The sequence below is a fragment of the Lagenorhynchus albirostris genome, chromosome 7 (assembly GCF_949774975.1).
Source record: "Lagenorhynchus albirostris chromosome 7, mLagAlb1.1, whole genome shotgun sequence".
NCBI lineage: Eukaryota > Metazoa > Chordata > Mammalia > Artiodactyla > Delphinidae > Lagenorhynchus > Lagenorhynchus albirostris.
The window spans coordinates 69,533,253-69,552,711 of NC_083101.1; the positions used below are offsets into that span (position 1 = coordinate 69,533,253).

Here is a 19,459-nt window from a genome sequence, read left to right on the forward strand (position 1 = left end):
TGTTGTTAGTGTATAGATGCCCAACTGATTCTGTATGTTGATTTTGTATTGTGCAACTTTACTGAATTCATTGATCAGTTCTAACAATTTTTTTGGTGGTGTCATTAGGATTTTCTACATATCAGATCATATCATCTGCAGAAAAAGATAATTTTGCTGCTTCTTTTTGGAGTTGAATGCCTTTTATTTCTTTTTCTTGCCTGATTGCTCTGGCTAGGACTTCCAGTACTATGTTGAATAAGAGTGAGAGTGAGAATCCCTGGCTTGTTCCTGATTATAGAGGAAAAGCTTTTAATTTTTTGCCATTGAGTGTAATGTTAGCTGTGGGTTTCCCATACATGGCCTTTATTATGTTGAGGTATGTTTCTTGTATACCCGATTTGTTGAGCATTTTTTATCATGAAATGTTGTTGTATTTTGTCACTTTTTTCTGCATCTATTGAGAGGATCATATGATTTTTATCTTTCATTCTATTAATGTGGTGTATCACATTTATTGATTTATATATATTGAACTATCCTTGCATCTCAAGGATAAATCCTGATTGATCATGGTATAAAATCTTTTTATGTGCTGTTGAATTTGGTTTGCTAACATTTTGTTGAGAATTTTTGTATCTATATTCATTATGGATATTGGTCTGTAGTTTTCTTGTAGTGTCCTTACTTATCTGGTTTTGGTATCAGGGTAATGTTGGCCTCATAAAATGTGTTTATTAGTGTTCCCTCCTTTTATTTTATTTTTTTAGTGTTCCCTCTTTTTAAATTTTTGGGAAGAGTTTGAGAAAAATTGTCATTAATTTTTCTTTAAACGTTTGGGAGAATTTACTAGTAAAACCACCTGGTCCTGGGCTTTTTTGTTTCTTGCGAGTTTTTTGATTACTGATTCAATCTCCTTACTCTTTGGTCTATTCAGATTTTCTATTTCTTCATGATTCAGTCTTGGTAGGTAGTGGGTTTCTAGGAATTTTTCCAGTTTGTTGGTGTATAATTGTTCATAGCAGTCTCTTATGATCTTTTGTATTTCTGTGGTATCAGTTGCAATATATTCTCTTTCATTTCTGATTTTATTTAATTCTTTTCTTAATTTTTCTTTGTCTAGCTAAAGGTTTTTCAATTTTGTTTATCTTTAAAAAAACAGTTCTTCGTTTTATTAACTTTTTCTATTGTTTTTCTGGTCTCATTTCTTTCCTTCTGCTAACATTGGGTTTAGTTTGTTCTTCTTTTTCTAGTTCCTTAAAAGTGTAAAGTTAGGTTCTTTGATATCTTTCTTTTCTCTTAACGTAGACATTTATTGCTATAAACAGCCCCCTTAGAAATGCTTTTGTAACATCCCGTTAGTTTTAGTATGTTTATTTATAGGGATCAGGGCAGGCAGTGGTGGTGACCAGAGTCAGTGCTGATTACAGAGGGCCAGCTGCAGGTATCTATGTAGTGGTAAGGACCAGTTGCAGATACATATGTAGTGATGGGGGCCAGGGCAGGCAGCAAGGGCTGGGGCCAACTATGGACTCACTGACAGCTGTGGGACGCCAGCTGTTGTTGTGTACTACCATGGCTGCGGGGTCTTGCCATGGGTGCATGGCAGTGAAGGCCAGTGATGGGGGCTGGGCCAGGGGCATGCAGATGCCTAGCTGGAGGGGCTTAGCTGCAGGTGAGAGCAGTAGTACAGGCCAGTGACAGAAGACAGGGTCTAATCTGGTCCCACAAGCACCTGCATGGGCTCTGGTCATTGATGTGCTCTCCTGTGGCTGCACAGTCTCCTCCTGGGTATATGTATTGCAGTGGAGCCCAGTGACAGGCATCAGGCCAGTGGCATGCAAGTGCACAGCTGGAAGGGCTAACCCTGGATGTATGTACAGTGGTGGGTTCAACTCAGAGGTCTAGACTGCATTCACAGAGCTGCAGAGGCCTGGGCTGAGTTAGTGCAATCCCCCGGCTCTGGTAGGGTGAGAGGTGGGGAAGCGAGCAGGGAGGGACTCAGGCGGCTGTTGTCAGTGAAGATGAGTATCTGTGGGGTGAAAGCTGATGACATCTTCAGGGCTCCTCAGTGGCTGTTTGGGCCATTGGTTTCTTCTGTGGCCAAATCTGTCAGGTTTATCTGCAAAGCTGGTCACTTTGAACTGTAATTGCTCTAGCTGTATGGCTGCTACTGGTAGCCCTTGCTTTTCTTCCTTGTTTCTAGCCATCTCTATATGGCTCATCTTTTCAGGTCTGGGTTGGGTGAATCTAAAGTGGGATGTTTGTGCAGTGTCCCAAAAGGCTGGGGAAGCTAGTTACTCACCTTACTCTTCCTTTCCTGCTGAAGGAAACTCTTTCTAGTTGGGAAGTTTCCCCTTGGCATTGAGCCATGCTGGCTTGGGGGATGGGGTGAAGCAGGCAGAGTTAAGCTGTCTTCCCTCTTTTCTTGCAGTTGTTTTCAGGTTTTTGTTCCACTGTGTTGCTGAAGTTGTTTTTTTTTTTTTTTTTTCTTTTTTGGTCGTGCTGTGCAGCTTGTGGGATCTTAGTTCCCCCACGAGGGATTGAACCGAGGCCCTCAGCAATGAAAGCACAGAGTCCTAACCACTGGACCGCCAGGGAGTTCCCTGTTGCTGAAGTTTCTTAAGTGGACCCCAGAGCTCTCCCAGAACTGTTTTTGTTTGTGGATAACTGTCTAACTGTTGATCTTTGTGGGAGAAGGGACGCTGAGGTCTCCTATCGCACCATTTTTTTGACATCACTCACCTTTTATGTCATGCTTTTAAAGGCACAATGGATATGGATTATTTTGCTTTCAAAATAGTTGACAAAGTATGTGTTTATTGTACAGTCACTATACCTGTGTGAAAAGATTACATTATATATTGACATTCCCAGATTCATCACAATGTTCCCAACTCACAGGAAATCAATGATCAGAAAAATATGCATATTTAAAATGCAACATATCACAGCAGAATTTCTCCACAAAAATAAAAATGAAAAAATTGCAACCATAGTAAATTTCTGAGTGACTCATGTTAGTCGAGCAAGGAAAGCCGTTTACTGATGGTGAGTTAATTAAGTCATGTTTGATTGCAGCAGCTAAAGACATATTTCTGGAGAAAATAAACTTGTTTAAGACCAGTAGCCTTTCACTGAGAACAGTTCCTTGAAGAGTTGGGGACACTGGGAGCAACATCAATAGTTAATTAAAAAACAAAGTATTAAACGATTTCCACAGGTTTTCCTTGTCTCTTGATGAGTTGACAGATGTTACTAATACCGTTCAGTACATTGTTTATTCAAGGAGTCAATGCTGAGTTTGACTGAAGAATTAGCCTCTATAAACTGTCAGCATGGAACAACTATAGATGAGAATATTTTCAAAGAAGCTGAGAAAGCTTTAATTCAGTACAATCTGAAGTGGAATCTGCTAAGATGAGTTCCAACTGATGGTGATAAATATGTGTGGAGCAGAGAAGGCTTACCTGAACAAATTTATAAGGCTTGTGAAATGATAGGTATTTAAAGCCTGTGGTTAATCTTGTTATTCATCAGTGGGTCATTTGCAGAAAGTTTTTCAATTTCTTGTGCTTTTGAACCAGTAGCCTCCATGTTAAACTTCATTTACTCTGGTGGACTTAACAATCATCAGTTCTCTGAACTTTTGTCAAAAATAGAAGCTGAATATTTTGCCTTGCCCTGCTATACAGCAGTTTGATGGCTTAGCAGTGGTAGTTTTAACGCAATTTTTGAACTCAGGCCTGAGACTGAATTTTTTTGAAATGAGAACTTCCCTCGATCACTTTTATTGAACATTGACTGGTTTTGAAAATTCGCTTTTGCTGCAGACTTGGTCAATTTCTCAATATAAAATTACAAGGCAGACAGTGCCCATATGCAAATGTAATGCTGTGGGAAAGTCATTTTAAGAACAACTGATGCTGCTTGAATCACAAGTAATGTCAAGCTGTTTAATATACTTCCTGTGCTGTCAAAGTTTTAAAAAGAAGCAAGATCTTCATTCCCACAAAAATTTGCAGGAGATATATTCTCTATGCTCAAACTACAGTTCCAAAAGCATTTTTGGATCTTAATGCATGTGGAAAGGAAATTTCCATATTTCAAAATCCATGTAACTTTGCAGCTGAGTATCTTCCACCTAACCTTCAATTGGAAGTGATTAATCTGCAATATAATGACATGGTAATTGGCAAATATCAAGAGAAGAACCTAATAGAATTCTGTAAATTACTTCCAAGTGATAAATATGCTCAATTAAAATCATACTCTCATAGATTGATATCAGTATTTGGCCATATCTATCTGTGTAAAAGGTGTTTTCAAAGATGAAATGCATAAAATCACATTACAGATCAGCATTAACAGATGAATATGTGGAACTGATTTTGATGACAGGGAATTCAAACTTTGAATCCCAATTAAATGAACTATTATCTTCCAACAAAGAATTCCATTCTTCTCATTAGTAGACCTGAATTACAAATGATTGTGCTCAATTATCATTACACTTTGGATTTCATCAATAAAAGTTTTGTGGAAATTTGTTTTCTCTCTTTTTATTTAAGTTTCTATATAATATCCTCAATTTTGCCTCTTGGTTCACAAACCTAAAATATTTACTTTCTGGCTCATTACAGAAAAAATTTGCTGACCTCTGGTTTTGATCAATCCTGTTCTATCCCCTGGGGCTGGAAACACTGCTGGGTCAAATAAAAATCGGTATTGTTTTAACATGGGAATTCCATCAAAATAATGTATCTTGATATTAGCAAGGATCTGATGGTGTCATATGAGTAAGAAAAGTGATTGGTTACAGTTAATATGGATACATGGCTACATCATCCCTATTGTTCCAGCTGACACTGAGCAAGCCACCACATATGAGGTGGCTGAGGCTATTCTAGAACAGCCAAGCTGCCAGCTGACTGCAGACACATAAGTAGACTCAGGAGGAACCAGCAAAAGCCAGCCTATATCAGAAGAATTGCCTAAGCAACCCATAGGATCCTGAAAATGAATAAATGTTTCTTTTTTTGTTTGTTTGTTTTTTTAGGTAGCCAGTCTTTTTATCAGCACCATTTGCTTGTGCTCATCTATTGTACCCCTTTTTAGAAGACCTATTTCTTTTGCTTTGTTAAAAAAAACAAACCCCGATTTCTCAACACCTTAGTGTGACAAAATGTTCCAGGATTAAGTTATGTAATTGCATTGCAAAATAATAATGCATCTACCTTTCAGCAGCCTTATGCAAACCGCTATTTAATTTTACCTACTCAGATTTAACAATTCTGCAATGCACAACAACCCTTCATGTGACTTCATGGGATGCCCTGAAAAGGGCTCTTTTTTTCAATGTTGAGGTATGGCAGATCCTGTACTCTCAGCCACCAAAGCCCTAGAGTACATCCCTGGGGTTTGAGCTTGTAGACTACCATGGCTGTGACTGCTTTGGGCTTGGCGTACTCTGTGTAGGTGACTGTATCCTGGATCATGTTCATCAGAAAGACTTGAAGCACCCTGCCGGTCTCCCCTTGGAAGAGGCTAGAGATGGGCTTAATGCCTCCATGCTGGGCCAGACACTGGATGGCAGGCTTCCTGATCCCCAGGTTTTTACACAGCATTTTTCCATGGTGCTTGGCCCCTCCCTTCCCTGGGCCTTTTCCACCCTTACCATGACTAGACATGGTTGCTTTTGCAATATAAACATTTGTGATTTTAAGCCTCTAAGTTTGTTACACAGCAAAAGCTAACTGTTGTAGGTAATCAAGGTAAGATTGATTGAGAGATATCTTCTTTTTGCCCCTTCACTGTACCCCAGGAGATGGACCTATATGAACAGCATCATTGGTTCCCTTGTGTCAGAAGATCAGAAAGAGAGAGGAGAATGAGGGAGGTCAAAGTATTAACTCCTGGGCTCTCCTCTCCCTGTTGGGTCACTGTGGACTGGCTGTGTTTCTTGACCAAAGCTCCCAATTCCTGTCAGGTAGCCCCTATGTACACAGCCTTCTCCATGTTTGGTAACTACTCCTTATTCTTGCCCCTTTAGGCTCAGAGGTGATTTTGGGGGCCTCAATGTTCCTGAGTTTCCCTTGTGATCTCTTTATTCCATGCCCACACCTTTGTTTATAGTCCCTTATTAAATGCTTCTCCATTTTCCTAATTCAATTGTGCCATCTGTTTCCTGCTGGGACCCTGACTGAGAGAGTAGGCCTTATCCAGGAGGTAATATCTCAGCAAAGGCTTGAATGATTCAATGGAATGAGTCATGAGAATATGTGGGGGGAAGTGCCAAGATCCTGCAGCAGAGAGTAGGCAGGGTTATTGGAGTGGAGTTGGCTGGGGTGAGTGTAGAAGGCAAGGTCAAAGATTAACAGGCAGTGTGTGTGTGTGTTGGGGATGGAGGTGCATGGTACAGGGAGACTGATCATGTATAGTTTGTTGACCTTTGTAAGGGCTTTGGCTTCTCCTCTAAAAGAAATGGGGAGCCATTGGAGCCATCTACTCACATCTAATTAAGTCTAATAAGACTACTTTCTGTTATGTGTCGACAGTGGAGCCCTGTGACTCAGTTCTGAATTTCTCCTCCCAGTTTCGTTCCTGCTGATGAATGTGTGTGCGTGTTGAGCTAGCCCAGCATGCTTGGGCCTGAGTTCAAGGCTTTGTGCCTCTCCTGATGCTGTGGGGGACATGACCTTCTCTTACAGTACAGGATTCACACTACAGTGTCTTTTTTTGTTAGCATATTCTTTTCAGTTCAGTTAATGATTTGGGAGTGGACACATTTTTCTTACTCTCTTTCTTTTTTTGTTGTTGTTAAAGTCAATAGGCCCTTCTCTACTGACTTCAAAAAGTGTACTTATCTAAAGGGTCTGGTACAATAGAGAACTAACTGCTTAACAACTTCAGGGGTAATAATACAAGGAGTTTAACAGAGAAATGCTGTCTGCTTGCTTATCTCTGCAAGAAGGTGGTTTGTCCTGAATATTTAAAAGGCAAAGAGTTCATTTGCATGTATTGCATGTAGGATCTAAGCCTATCCAGAAAATAATATACAGATTTGAAGTCTGTTTTGATCCTTCAATTGAAATTTCCATCTGAGCTGGGGCTTCTGGTATTAGGTCTAGACCACCCTCTGCAGGTTACATGAATGAAGTTGATTCTTCTTCCATGGCCCCCATCCGGGTCCAGTCTCTCCCTGCTGTTTCTCAAAAATTCTCCCCAGGCTGACTCTCAGGGAATATAGACTCCACATATCTATATCAGATATGGGTGTGCCTTACTCAGTCCAGCTGATTTTTCCTAGTCTTACCCCAATCAAAATGTCACTCCAGGGCTTCCCTGGTGGCGCAGTGGTTGAGAGTCTGCCTGCTGATGCAGGGGACACGGGTTCGTGCCCCGGTCCAAGAGGATCCCACATGCCGCGGAGCGGCTGGGCCCGTGAGCCATGACCGCTGAGCCTGCGCGTCCGGAGCCTGTGCTCCGCAACGGGAGATGCCACAACAGTGAAAGGCCCGCGTACCAACAACAACAACAACAACAAAATGTCAGTCCATACAGTAGCTATATTCCCTCAGGCCCCATTCTTTGCTTTCAGCTCAGAAGGAAACCAAGCTACTTAGCTAATCTGATTAATTAAGCAGGCAGGAGACTTCTCTTCCTGGCTAACAACACAGCTGGCCTATCAGAACCAGTTCTAATCTTTGTTGTCTAACCTTGACCCTGATTTCTTTTTAAATTTGTTATTATTATTTTCAAACATTTCTAGCCCTGCTCATGAAATGGGCTGTTCCAATGGGTATGCAGTAGAAAGAGAACTGGACTTTGTCCCTCTGCAATCTTAATTTCCCTCGCCAGCAATGGACAGTTAAACTAAATCAGAAAAACATAAAAAATTTTGAGAATCAACACAGGACTTTAAGATCGTTAAAGTAAACAAAACTCCCAACAACTTAACCTACTAATTATTAGGAGAGAACATTTTTTTTTTACATTTAAAATTTTTTTTAGCATTTAGCTCTCTTTTTATTTACTTTTTCTTTTTTTTAAATTAATTTTTATTGGAGTATGGTTGCTTTACAATGTTGTGTTAGCCTCCACTGCACAACAAAATGAATCAATCAGCCATACACATACAGATATCCCCTCCCTTTTGGACTTCCCTTCCATTTAGGTCACCACAGTGCATTAGGTAGAGTTCCCTGTGCTATACAGTATATTCCCAAAGAGAGAACATTTTTAACAGAAAAAATCAAAGCATAACCTCACAAAGAACAGTCCTTTACACTGAATAAATTTATTTTTATGAAAACTTAATACATTGTCTTTAGTTCAGCACTTAGTTAAAACTTTGTCATAGACTGGCAGCTTCTGACATCCTTTCTGGTTCTAAAAGTCTATACCTCTAGTCTTGTACAAATAAATCTCCAGGATGAGCTGGCTCCTTGAGGCTCTGGATTGTGTGTTTCATCTTGCTATCTCTCATATCTAGCACAGTGCCAGGTATAGCAATAGATTAAATAAATTAAAAGGTAGAAAAATCCTTGCTGAACTACAGTCATGTATGGAAGGAGTATATCCCAGAAGTAGGGTGAGTATATCCCAGAAGAGAGTGAGCCCTTGTGCTTCCAGCCTAGCCCAAGATCTGCAGCAAGTTGTTGTCAGTTTTAGGTTGTTGGTTTAACAGCCTAAATCCCTCAATCCTGCCCAAAATCAGAATCTAGGGGAAGTGTCAAAAGTGAAAAATCACAGACTCACCATCTTTCTTTAAATGGGCGTTTCCCCAAACACTCCTAAAACCAGACTTTCTATAACAGATGCAGTACATTTATTTATTGAGAGCCAGAGTGCCTCTTGATCAAGATGCTTTACTCCTTGTGCCTAATTTTCATTATTTATAAAATGTGTGTAATAACTGTGCCTGCTTCATAAAGTTGGATTAAATGAGTTGACATACATTGAAAGGTGCTGTTCACATAGTTAAATGTTCATTTGTAGCTTTGACTAATGTATCTCAAAAAATAAGGAAATAGAAAAAGAATTTTTAGGGGCTTCCCTGGTGGCGCAGTGGTTGAGAATCTGCCTGCTAATGCAGGGGACACGGGTTCGAGCCCTGGTCTGGGAGGATCCCACATGCCACGGAGCAACTGGGCCCGTGAGCCACAACTACTGAGCCTGCACGTCTGGAGCCTGTGCTCCGCAACAAGAGAGGCCACGATAGTGAGAGGCCAGCGCACCGCGATGAAGAGTGGCCCCCGCTTGCCACAACTAGAGAAAGCCCTCGCACAGAAACGAAGACCCAACACAGCAAAAATAAATAAAATAAATTAATAAACTCCTACCCCCAACATCTTCTTAAAAGAAAAAGAATTTTTAAAAAGAATTAAAATAGTCCTAAAAGAAGTGCTGTTGTATTTGGAATTATTAAGGCTGAACAGGGGGGACTTCTCTGATGGTGAAGTGGTTAAGAATCTGCCTGCCAATGCAGGGGACACGGTTTCTATCCCTGGTCTGGGAAGATCCCACATGCCGCGGAGCAACTAAGCCCGTGCACCACAACTACGGAGCCTGCACTCTAGAGCCCACGAGCCACAACTACTAAAGCCCGCGCTCTAGGGGCTGCATGTCGCAACTAATGAGCCCACGTGCTGCAAGTACTGACACCCACACGCCTAGAGCCCGTGCTCCGCAACAAGAGAAGCCACTGCAATGAGAAGCCCACGCACTGCAATGAAGAGTAGCCCCCGCTCGCTGCAACTAGAGACAGTCCATGTGCAGCCAAGACCTGATGCAGCCAAAAAAAAAAAGACTGAAGGGGAATATCATCAAAGTCCATAAAATCAAGAAGGCAATTATAAACCTTATAACACTCCTTTCTCTCAAAGGGTAACAGATTGAATATATAAGTAGGTTCAAAATTAATTTAGATAAATTCTTACATAATAAATGCATAATAGATTATTGAGAGAACTGAAGATGGTCTGTGGTATATTATTACTTTTCTGAAGTGGAGTATAGGAAACCAAATCTTTCTTACATATGAGAAGTAGAACTTGTCAGCACATTAAAAACACTTTGGAAACTTAGAAAAAGACAAATGCCAAGGCCCCACAGCAGAGCTATTAAAACAGAATCTCTAGAAATGGGGCTCAGCTACTGGTATTTTAAAAAAACCTCCTCAAATGCTTGTAAAGGTGCACTAGGGTTTAGAAACTGCTGGTAAGTCAGGTTCTCTAGAGCAACTTGTCTTAACTGTTTCATCTTGTATATAATTTTCACTTTTGCCATCCACAATCAGAATTCCATTTTGTCATAACCTCATCTTTTTTTCCTGCTGCCTCTTTTAGCTTCTGTTCCATGGTGCCACGTGTCTTAGAGCCTTCTTATGAAAATGAGTGTTCATGCATGGGTGGACACTCAATAAGTATTAGACAAAAATAATAACAACAATAAAAGTAACGATTATGGGCGCCAGTTCTCCCCAGATTAAATCAACAGAAATGCCTGGGCCAGGACGACCTGCAGGACTACCCAACAGGTGGATAATGTCACTGTAGCATCAAGAACTGCAATGTTCTGTGCTGGCCAACTGAAGTAAAGATACCAAGCAGCAGCTACAAGGAGAAGAACGAAACCGCAAGTCTGCCGTCTGTATTAAAATTTCTGAATCCTAATGTTATCGGTATTACTTTTTTCCCGGGAAACAAAATCTCCAAATACCAAGAAGCTGCTTTGCACCGCCAAAAGCTGCATAGGGGCAGGCTGCCAACAGGACCATCCGGACACGCTGCAGTGGCATCTCCAGGCGGGTTCCTTTAAACTGCCTTCCCTTGGGCCAACTCCCCACTGCGGCGCAGCCCCACAGCCAGCACTTGCACGCGCCGCCCTACCTGCCCCCAGGCGGCTGCGGAGCTGCGCTTCTCCGCCCACGCTGCCTTCCAGCCGCAGTGCGCGGCCTTGGCCTTGAACACGCGTGCGCGCGAGCAAGGGTGGGCGGGCCGAAGTCGGAGGAGGCGGGGGCAGGCCCTTGCCGTCTGCAGTCCATTGGCTGTCTCCCCGTAGTCCCCGCCCCCAGGCGTTCGAGACGGCGGGGCGGGCCACGTCAGGCAGCCGGCGTGGGGTTGAGCTTGTGGCAGAAAGAAGGTAAGCTATGCGGGTGGCAGGCGGCAGGCTGCGGGCAGCTGCCTCCAGCACAGAGGCCGCCGGGTCGCACCCGCCGGTGGCCTGACTCAGCTTGCTGGGAGGGAGGCTGAGGCCCTGTGGGCCTGGAGCTCTGATGGGAGATGGGGCAGTGGAGCATGTGGTGGCAGGGCCGCGTCGCGGTGTGGGCGGCCAGGAAGGGGACAGGTCTTGCTGTTTGTCCTCGTCCTGTCCTGTCTGGGTTCTGAACTCCTGAAGAACTAGGCCTTCTACGTTAGAGAGCTCTCGGATGCCTGGGTGGGGCCGGCTCTGGTGCCTACGGTGGGGCTCAGCGGGATCCCGACTCGGAAACAGGTCGGCGCGATCTTTGCATACCTTCCTGCAGCAGGTTGCAGTCGTCCCACTCTCCCCCGACCGATTCCCTACTCGAAGGCAGCACAGGGGATTCCAGCCCTGTCCTGCTCGTCCTGGGGTGACTGTCTCCTCCTGATTTCCAGTGACTCACTTAGACCCTGTCCACTTTAATGCAAAGGCTTATGGGTGAGCAGGGCCTGTTTTCAGCCCTCCTGGTTCTCTGGCTCTGTACTCATTTGCAGGAATTCCCTGAAGAAACAGTATATATCTGTATCCCTCTCTTTATATCACATACGTGTATGAATGTATGTTTTGAAATGTCTGCAACAGCTATACAAAGATTTACAGAGACTTGCCGCTGTGTTGCCCCTACTCTCCATGAATTTTAATTTCAGCCATGGCATCCTGATCCCTCAGTTTAGTTTCTGAATTTGGAGCTTCTAAAATCAATGAAATCATGCTATCAAGTATCATGCAATCAATCATTCATCTGTTCAACACTTTTTTGATGTGTTCCTTCATGGTCAAGGTCTTATGCCATAAACTAAAATGGGCATTCCCTGTCTTTTTCTTCCAGTTTATCTGCCAGTTTTATTGTCTCGATTTGATGATTCAATTTCAGGTTCTAGATTTAGACACAGAAGCTTATGATCCTGTATCATAAGCTACAGCTCTTCTGGGACCTCATTCAGTTTTCCTTATTTTCACCTCTGCTAAGCCTCAGACCATGATGGCCTTGAGGCATAATCCTGCTAAGTATCGCTAAAGACCCTAGGTCTCAGGCACCTATCCATAAAGTGAGGTGATGGGGTTAGAAATATTTAGTAATATTGAGATATTCAAGGACAGGATGGGCAGATTGCATGTTTACTGAACTGTGTTAACAGTTGAGAAGTGACCATTTAAAAAACCCTGGATATATTTTAAGATAATATGTTTTACTCTTCCTGAATCTGTCCATATTGACGTTTTGACTAGCAAGCAAGTGCATGTTTACAATTTTGATTCACATCCAATTCCTGCACTCAAAGCACTATGACTCATCTAAATTTTGAAATGTAATAATCAGGAGCTTTTTAATGTTACATTTAAAGATATGATATAAAAACATTGGATAAGAATGCAATTTTTGAAGCATTTTTACTTGCTTTAGTAGATTAGTGGTAACTAAAACCTCTGCCTTGGTTATTTGCTTACTTGGTTAATATTAGGTAGTTGTCATCACCTGGCTAATGTCTTTCAGTATCATGTCTTTGTTAACATTTATTTTATCAACCTAAAATTTACTGGATTTTAATTGATTGGTGTCTCCAGTTGAGAATTGATAACCAAAAGGTAAATAAATCATTAGTTTGAGAATAAAAATGCCCTTAGAGATGTAACAATAGTTTTTCACTTGTTGATTGATTGATGGTACTTATTAAGCAATTCGTTTAGCCTTCCTGCAGGTGTTAAATTTCTAGAATAGTTTTTCTGAGACATAATATTCATAGCCTTGTGATACTTTTTGACTATTGTTCACAAACCATTAGGTGAATTAAATTAAACCCCTTTATCACTATTAGGGGTTTGGAAAATTTAAGAAAGTTGAACTTTAAAAAATTTTGCTTTTGCTAGATCTTTCTTGTTCTAGAAATGGAGCAGATTAAGATGGGAAGATGAGGAGAAATGCTGGAGCTGAGGGCAAAAATCTAAGTGGAGTCTTCGGGTTTAAAATTTGGGGAGACTCATAGGATTCAGGTGTATATGAAAATATCTGTGTGAAGGAAAAAAATTAAAATTTCGGGAGAAAAGCACAATGAAAAGTGAAATTATAACTATATTTGGAAGAAATGTAAGGAAATAGTAGTTTCAGGGTTATTTATGGGTCTATAGCAAAACCTGATCTTAATATTTCTTGATTGATGACAATGAGCTCAGTTTATCTCAAAAAAGAAACCTGGGTGATAATTTAAACTTTGATCAGGTGGGCAATAGATGTTTCTTTAGGAGATGTGAAATCTATAAGTATTATATTTTTTTAAAAGTACTACAGATCTAGAGATGAGCAATATATAATACAATATGATATAGTTATATAAGTATAATATAAATCTTTGATTCACAATTAGTGATAAATTGTTTGGAGGTTGTGTGCACTATTTCCACACGATAGGAAACAAATTTGCTAAGCTAATAGGACAAGGGATGTTTGTCATTTTTCTCCCATTTCAATTATTTGAAACAGATTTTTCAAGCAATGTGGAAGATCCCATCTCTTTTCAAACAATAGATTGAACATTGTTGTTTTTATAAATTGGGTCCACCAAGTACTTCTGGCCTCGTAATTTTTTAACCTGTTCCAAGCCACATTGGAAGTAATATAATTGCATTTATGATTTAAAAATTTTTTTTTAAATTTTTTTTTAATTTATTTTGGCTTTCATTCAGTTAGCCTGAGTTACTTTAGTTTTATGTATTTTGAAGACATTTCAAAAACTATGACATTAAATACTGTAAAATTTTCCATTGTTCATTTCTTTAGGCCCAAGGAAGTTGAGAATTCGAACTGCATAGATAAGTTTGTTATTATTTATTTAAAGATTCATGATTTCACTTGGGACCAATGACACATTCCATTCAAGCTTCTAACCTGAAGATTTCAGTTCTTTCCATTGTTTTAGAATATATCCTTTAATCTCTTTTTGGTCAGATACAGTGACTGCTCATTTGGCTGATAAGCGTGTTGAACAAATGTTATAATTGTGAATGTTGAACTGTAGTTTTGTTATGAGGTTTTCTGGCTGCCAGGGTGTATCTTTCCCTCCTCTTTTGACAACCTTTTTCTTTGGCCTTGCTGCTCTCAGAATTTACTTTGAATTTTACTCTGTTTAACAGTCATTGAACTGGTTGATTTATGCGATCAGACCTTCAGGTTTTAGCATATGCTGTTAGGACAAAACATGGAGGGAGTGGTGGAAACTTTTTATTAAAGTTGTTTTGAATTGCTGAAACATGTAAATAAATGGAATTTTTACAGGTTCATACGTGTTAAAGATATTGTATTCATTATTTATTTTTTCACTCAGTAAAGACAGAGCATCTGCTCTGGTCCCAAGTCCCTAACTTTTCTTCAGGAGTTTATAGTATTGCTTGGAAGCCACAGACAAGGCCAAAATACAATGAGATAAATATTATAATTAGATGTATGCATGGAGTATAGTGGGGAATAGAGGAAAACTGTGTGAGTGTGAGATTTTAAGACATTCAGAAGAGGCTTTCTGGAGGCATTTTCATCTGAACTGAATTTTGAGAGCAAGTAGTGATTGTTTGGTGAGGATGGTGGATAAGGCATTGTAGGCACAAGAAAGAACTAAGGCCAAATGAACAAGTTACAGACAAAACACAGACTTTAATGTGTTAAGGAGAGAATAGAGAGATGAGGTTTAATAAGTAAACAAACACCAAATAATAAAAGGCCCTCTTCCCCACCATGTTAAAGGTTTTGAACATTATCCTTCAGGCTGTGGTGGTCCATGGGGAAGAGATTTTAAGTGGAGGAAAGTTAAGATCAGTTTTATGTGGCAATGTGCAGAATGAATTGTAGTGGAGCAAGGCCCAATTGTGAAGGCAAGATATGATAGAAGTCCAAATTATGCAGTGGGGCTCGAGGATAGGATGGATGCAAGGTATATTAAGATGGTGAAGTTGGTGCCCACTTGGATATGTGGGATGAGGAGAAGGTAGCGTCAAGGATGCCTCCTAGGTGTATGACTTCCTAAGATAGGAATCACATGAGGATTATCACATGTATGGGAGAATAAGATTGGTCTTGAACATGCCTTTAGGTCACACAATTGGTGCTATTCAGTGGGCAGTTGGCCACATTCGTCTGGGGATGAGGAAAGGGATTCTAGGTAATGTAGAGATTAAAATGTTATTGACATATAAGTGGTAGTGAAAACAGTGTTGAGAGTGGATGTGATACCTAAGACGGAGTTTGTGGAATAAGAAAGAATAAGACAGAAGAGGAACTCTGGGAAGCACCACCATATAAGGAAGATGATCCAATGAAAAAGACTGAGAAAGACAGTGGAGCTCTAGAAGACAAGGAGGGAGAGAATTTGAGAAGGTGAGAATGGTCAGCTGTCAAATACCATCAGGAATGGAAGAAAGAGCTGACTAGAGATTTTGGGAAAGTTTACCAGTTAGGCAAGGAGCATTCATTTGTAGTGACACTAGTTCATATAATTGTGTGACTTTCTATAGCAAAATTCAGTAGAACTAGAGATTATGAATAGTTGGAATGATCCAGTATTTGGATTTTATAATGTACCTATGGTAGGAATGCAAGGGAATTCAAGGTCTTGACAAGATGGTGGTTGAAGTGATGGAATGTGAGGTTTAGACTGGATAGAGGTGATGACCAGGCCAGGAGCAGGCTGAAAGATTGAGAGAAAATAATTGGTTCAAGGCATTAGAAGTCAGAATGAAGTAAATATACACGTGTAGGTAGGCATAAGGGAGATAGCTGATAGGATAGAAGTCCTCTGTAGTCTGAGTAGAATATTGGAGTTTTAGATTTTTAGAGTGCTGATGGAGTGTAGGGTTTGGCCATGGATGTAGATGGATGAAATGGAGGTTACATGAAGGTGTTCAAGAACAATGAGACTGGTGTGTTGGATGAATCACTCACCTAGACGTTGACCCCAGATGATTGTGTACCCAGGGTGGAGAGAGATACTATGAGATAGACCATGATTTCTTAGGTTTTAGACTGCCAGTGGTAGTGATCAGTATACATGAGAGATGAAGATACCTGGATATGCACCCTCAGAGGTGTGGGGTAGATGGTATGGAAATATTCTTCTGAGCCTTGGAGCTTGGAAGGATGATTAGCCTTCACTGAAGTGGCCAGCAAAGAAGAAAAGTCTAGTTTTTGTAGGCCTAAGAGGTAGGGGAAGCATCTGATGAAGAGGCTGAGCATCTAATAACAAAACTCATTGACCATGGTATCCGAGTCCAAAAGGTTGGGACTGTTTAGTGTTTAGTGAGAAGGAAGGCAGGTTAGAAAAAAGTTAGATTTGGGTGTGAGAGTGACAGTTTTTCTGAAGCGCATGGCTGGCTTTGAAGTTAAAAATAGTAGTTTGGATTTCAAGTTTTGGTGAAGCCTCCCGTTATCAACTTTATCCATCAAATAATTACAGTTTCAGTAGTAGGATAGCAGGTATAGGACTAGTTCCAAATTTAAAAATAACATATATCTCCAATGAATATTTATGTTACGAGAAAGGAGAGGGTTTTTGCTTTTTGCACCTCTTTTTGACCTTTGGACTTCCAAAATATTTTGGCAAATACAGTTGACCCTTGAACAACCTGGGTTTGAACTGAGAGGATCCACTTATACTTGGATTTTTTTCAATAAATATGTGCTACAGTACTACACGATCCATGGTTGGTTGGATCCATGCATGTGGAACCGTGGGTAGGGAGGGCCGACCGTAAAGCCATATGTGAGTTTTCCACTCCAGGGAGGGTCAGTGCCCCTCAGTGCTACATTGTTCAAGAGTCAGCTGTACTTCTCATCACATGTGACAACTCCCATCTATTAGGATGCCTGGAAGGTTATGTTGAGCATTTTTAGGTTGGTTCTGGTCTCGGAGGTGTGAAAAATGCTTTGATAACTGATGACAGTTGCCATGGATGTGGGAGGTGGGTGTACCTGATTTCCCTCTGATTTCTCTCCATTATTTTAGGACTGAGATTCTTGTGGAATAGTCTCTGTGTTTCTAAGTCTCTCTTCCTCGCTCATGCACGAAGATTCCTTTCACCTACTCCAGGATTTGGCTCCAGTGTCTCTCCTGCAAGATCACATTTTCCCTCATTACTGGATTATTCCCTTCAGTATCTAAACATGCTGTTATTTCTCCTACCTTAAAATAATTACTCTTCCTTGACTCCATTTCCTCCTTATGCCACCACACAACTTCCCTTTATGGCAAAACTTATGTGTCCAATTACTTCCTCCCATTTGTTATTAAACTCACTTTCATCAGACTTTCTCCCTTCCTACTCTAAAAAAAAATTGCTTTCCTCAAAGTCACTAATGACTTTCATTTTGCTAAGTCCAAAGATCTGTTTTTAATCCTCATCTTTTGCTTGACAGATCATTTTCCCAACTTTATTGACATATGATTGACACATAACTTTGTGTAAGTTTAAGGTACAGCATGTTGATTTGATACATTTAGAAGTTGCAAAATGATTTCCACCATAGTATGAGCCACCACCTGTATTCTGTCACATAGTTACCATTTCCTATCAGCAGTTTTTCCTCCTACCCCTCTGCTCCTTTTCAATTCCTTTACTGGTTCTTTCTTATCCCTCTGACCTCTCAACATTGAAGAGCTCCTGGGCTCAGTCCTCATGGTCCTAAATGCTAGCTTTAAATACTAATAATACCCTATTAGCCCCCAAATATATATATATATATATTTTAAATATATATATTTATATATATACACTTGCCTGGACCTCTTCCTTTGAACTCTAGACTCTGTGTATCCAGATGCCTACTCAGCATTTCTTTTTGGATGACTAATAGAAATCTCAAATTCAGCTCCTGATTTTCTTCCTATACCTGCTTCATCTGTGGTCTTTCCCATCTCAGTTCATGGAAACTTGACCTTTTCCATGACTTGGGTGAAAATCTTGGGTGTCATCCCTGACTCATCTCTCACAAGCCACCTGTAAACTATTAGGAAAGCCTATTGGCTGTCCTTTCAAAATATGTCTAGAATCTGAGTACTTCTCACTACCCACTGCTCTCACTCTAGTCTAAGCCTCCATTGTCTATGTCCTTGATGTTGTGACAGCCTCTGTATCAGTTATCTATTACCACTCACCGTCGGAATTTAGTGGCTTAAAGCAACAATCATTTATTAGTTTATGGTTCTGGGGCTGGCAATTTGGATCAGGCTTGGGGAGGTCGGGGTGGGGGGAGTTCTTTTGCTGGTGGGCTCACTCATGTAGCAAATGGTGGGTTTGGAGGCTTCAGCTGGGATGGCTTATCTCTGCTGCACCAGGACCAGTAAGCTGTCCCATGCTTCTTAACACGGTACTGTAATAGAGCCAAGAGAACGAGAGGGAGCTGTATGGCCTTTTGAGATGTAGACTAAGAATTCCCACAACTTCACTTCTCCCACTGTTGTTCATAGTTACAAAGACAGCCCAAATCCAAGGGGATGTTGAAATAGACTACTTATGAGAGGAGCAGCGGAGGTACTTTGTAAGGAAATGTGCATACAGGAACAGGGAAGAATTTGGGGCCATTTTTCTGCAATCTGCCGTAGTCTCCTAACTGATCTGTTCTCTGTCTCCTACCATATTGTCAGCAGAGTAGCCAAAGTGATTATTTTTAAAACATAAGATTTCTTCTGTCTTCCAAAACCCTCTGATGGCTTCCCATTGCCACCCAAAGTAAAAAGCAAAGCCTTTACTGTGGCCTGTGAGGCTTGCCACCATCTGACCCCTTTGTTGCTTCTCCAGGTTCATTTCCAACTACTCTCCACTCACTCACTAACTCTGCTCAGTTAGCCTCTTTGCTCTTCCTCAAACATCTGACGCATGCTCTCACCATGGCTTTTTTTTTTTAAATAGATCTTTATTGGAGTATAATTGCTTCACAATAGTGTGTTAGTTTCTGTTGCACAACAACGTGAATCAGCTATACGTATACATATATCCCCATATCTCCTCCCTCTTGCATCTCCCTCCCACCCTCCCTATCCCACCCCCTAGGTCATCACAAAGCATTGAGTTGATCTCCCTGTGCTATGCAGCAGCTTCCCACTAGCTAGCTATTTTACATTTGGTAGTGTATATGTCCATGCCACTCTCTCACTTCATCCCAGCTTCCCCCTACCCCCCACCACGTGTCCTCAGGTGCATTCTCTACGTTTGCATCTTTATTCCTGTCCCGCCACTAGGTTCATCAGTACCATTT

General features: G+C 40.9%; 1 protein-coding gene and 1 pseudogene across 1 annotated transcript in view; both read right to left on the bottom strand.

Moving 5' to 3' along the window:
- The window catches only part of HACD4 (3-hydroxyacyl-CoA dehydratase 4), an 807,943-nt gene that overhangs the window by 418,879 nt on the left and 369,605 nt on the right, over positions 1-19,459 (bottom strand). The window lies entirely within an intron of this gene.
- LOC132522915 (histone H4-like) lies at positions 5,366-5,669 on the bottom strand (annotated as a pseudogene).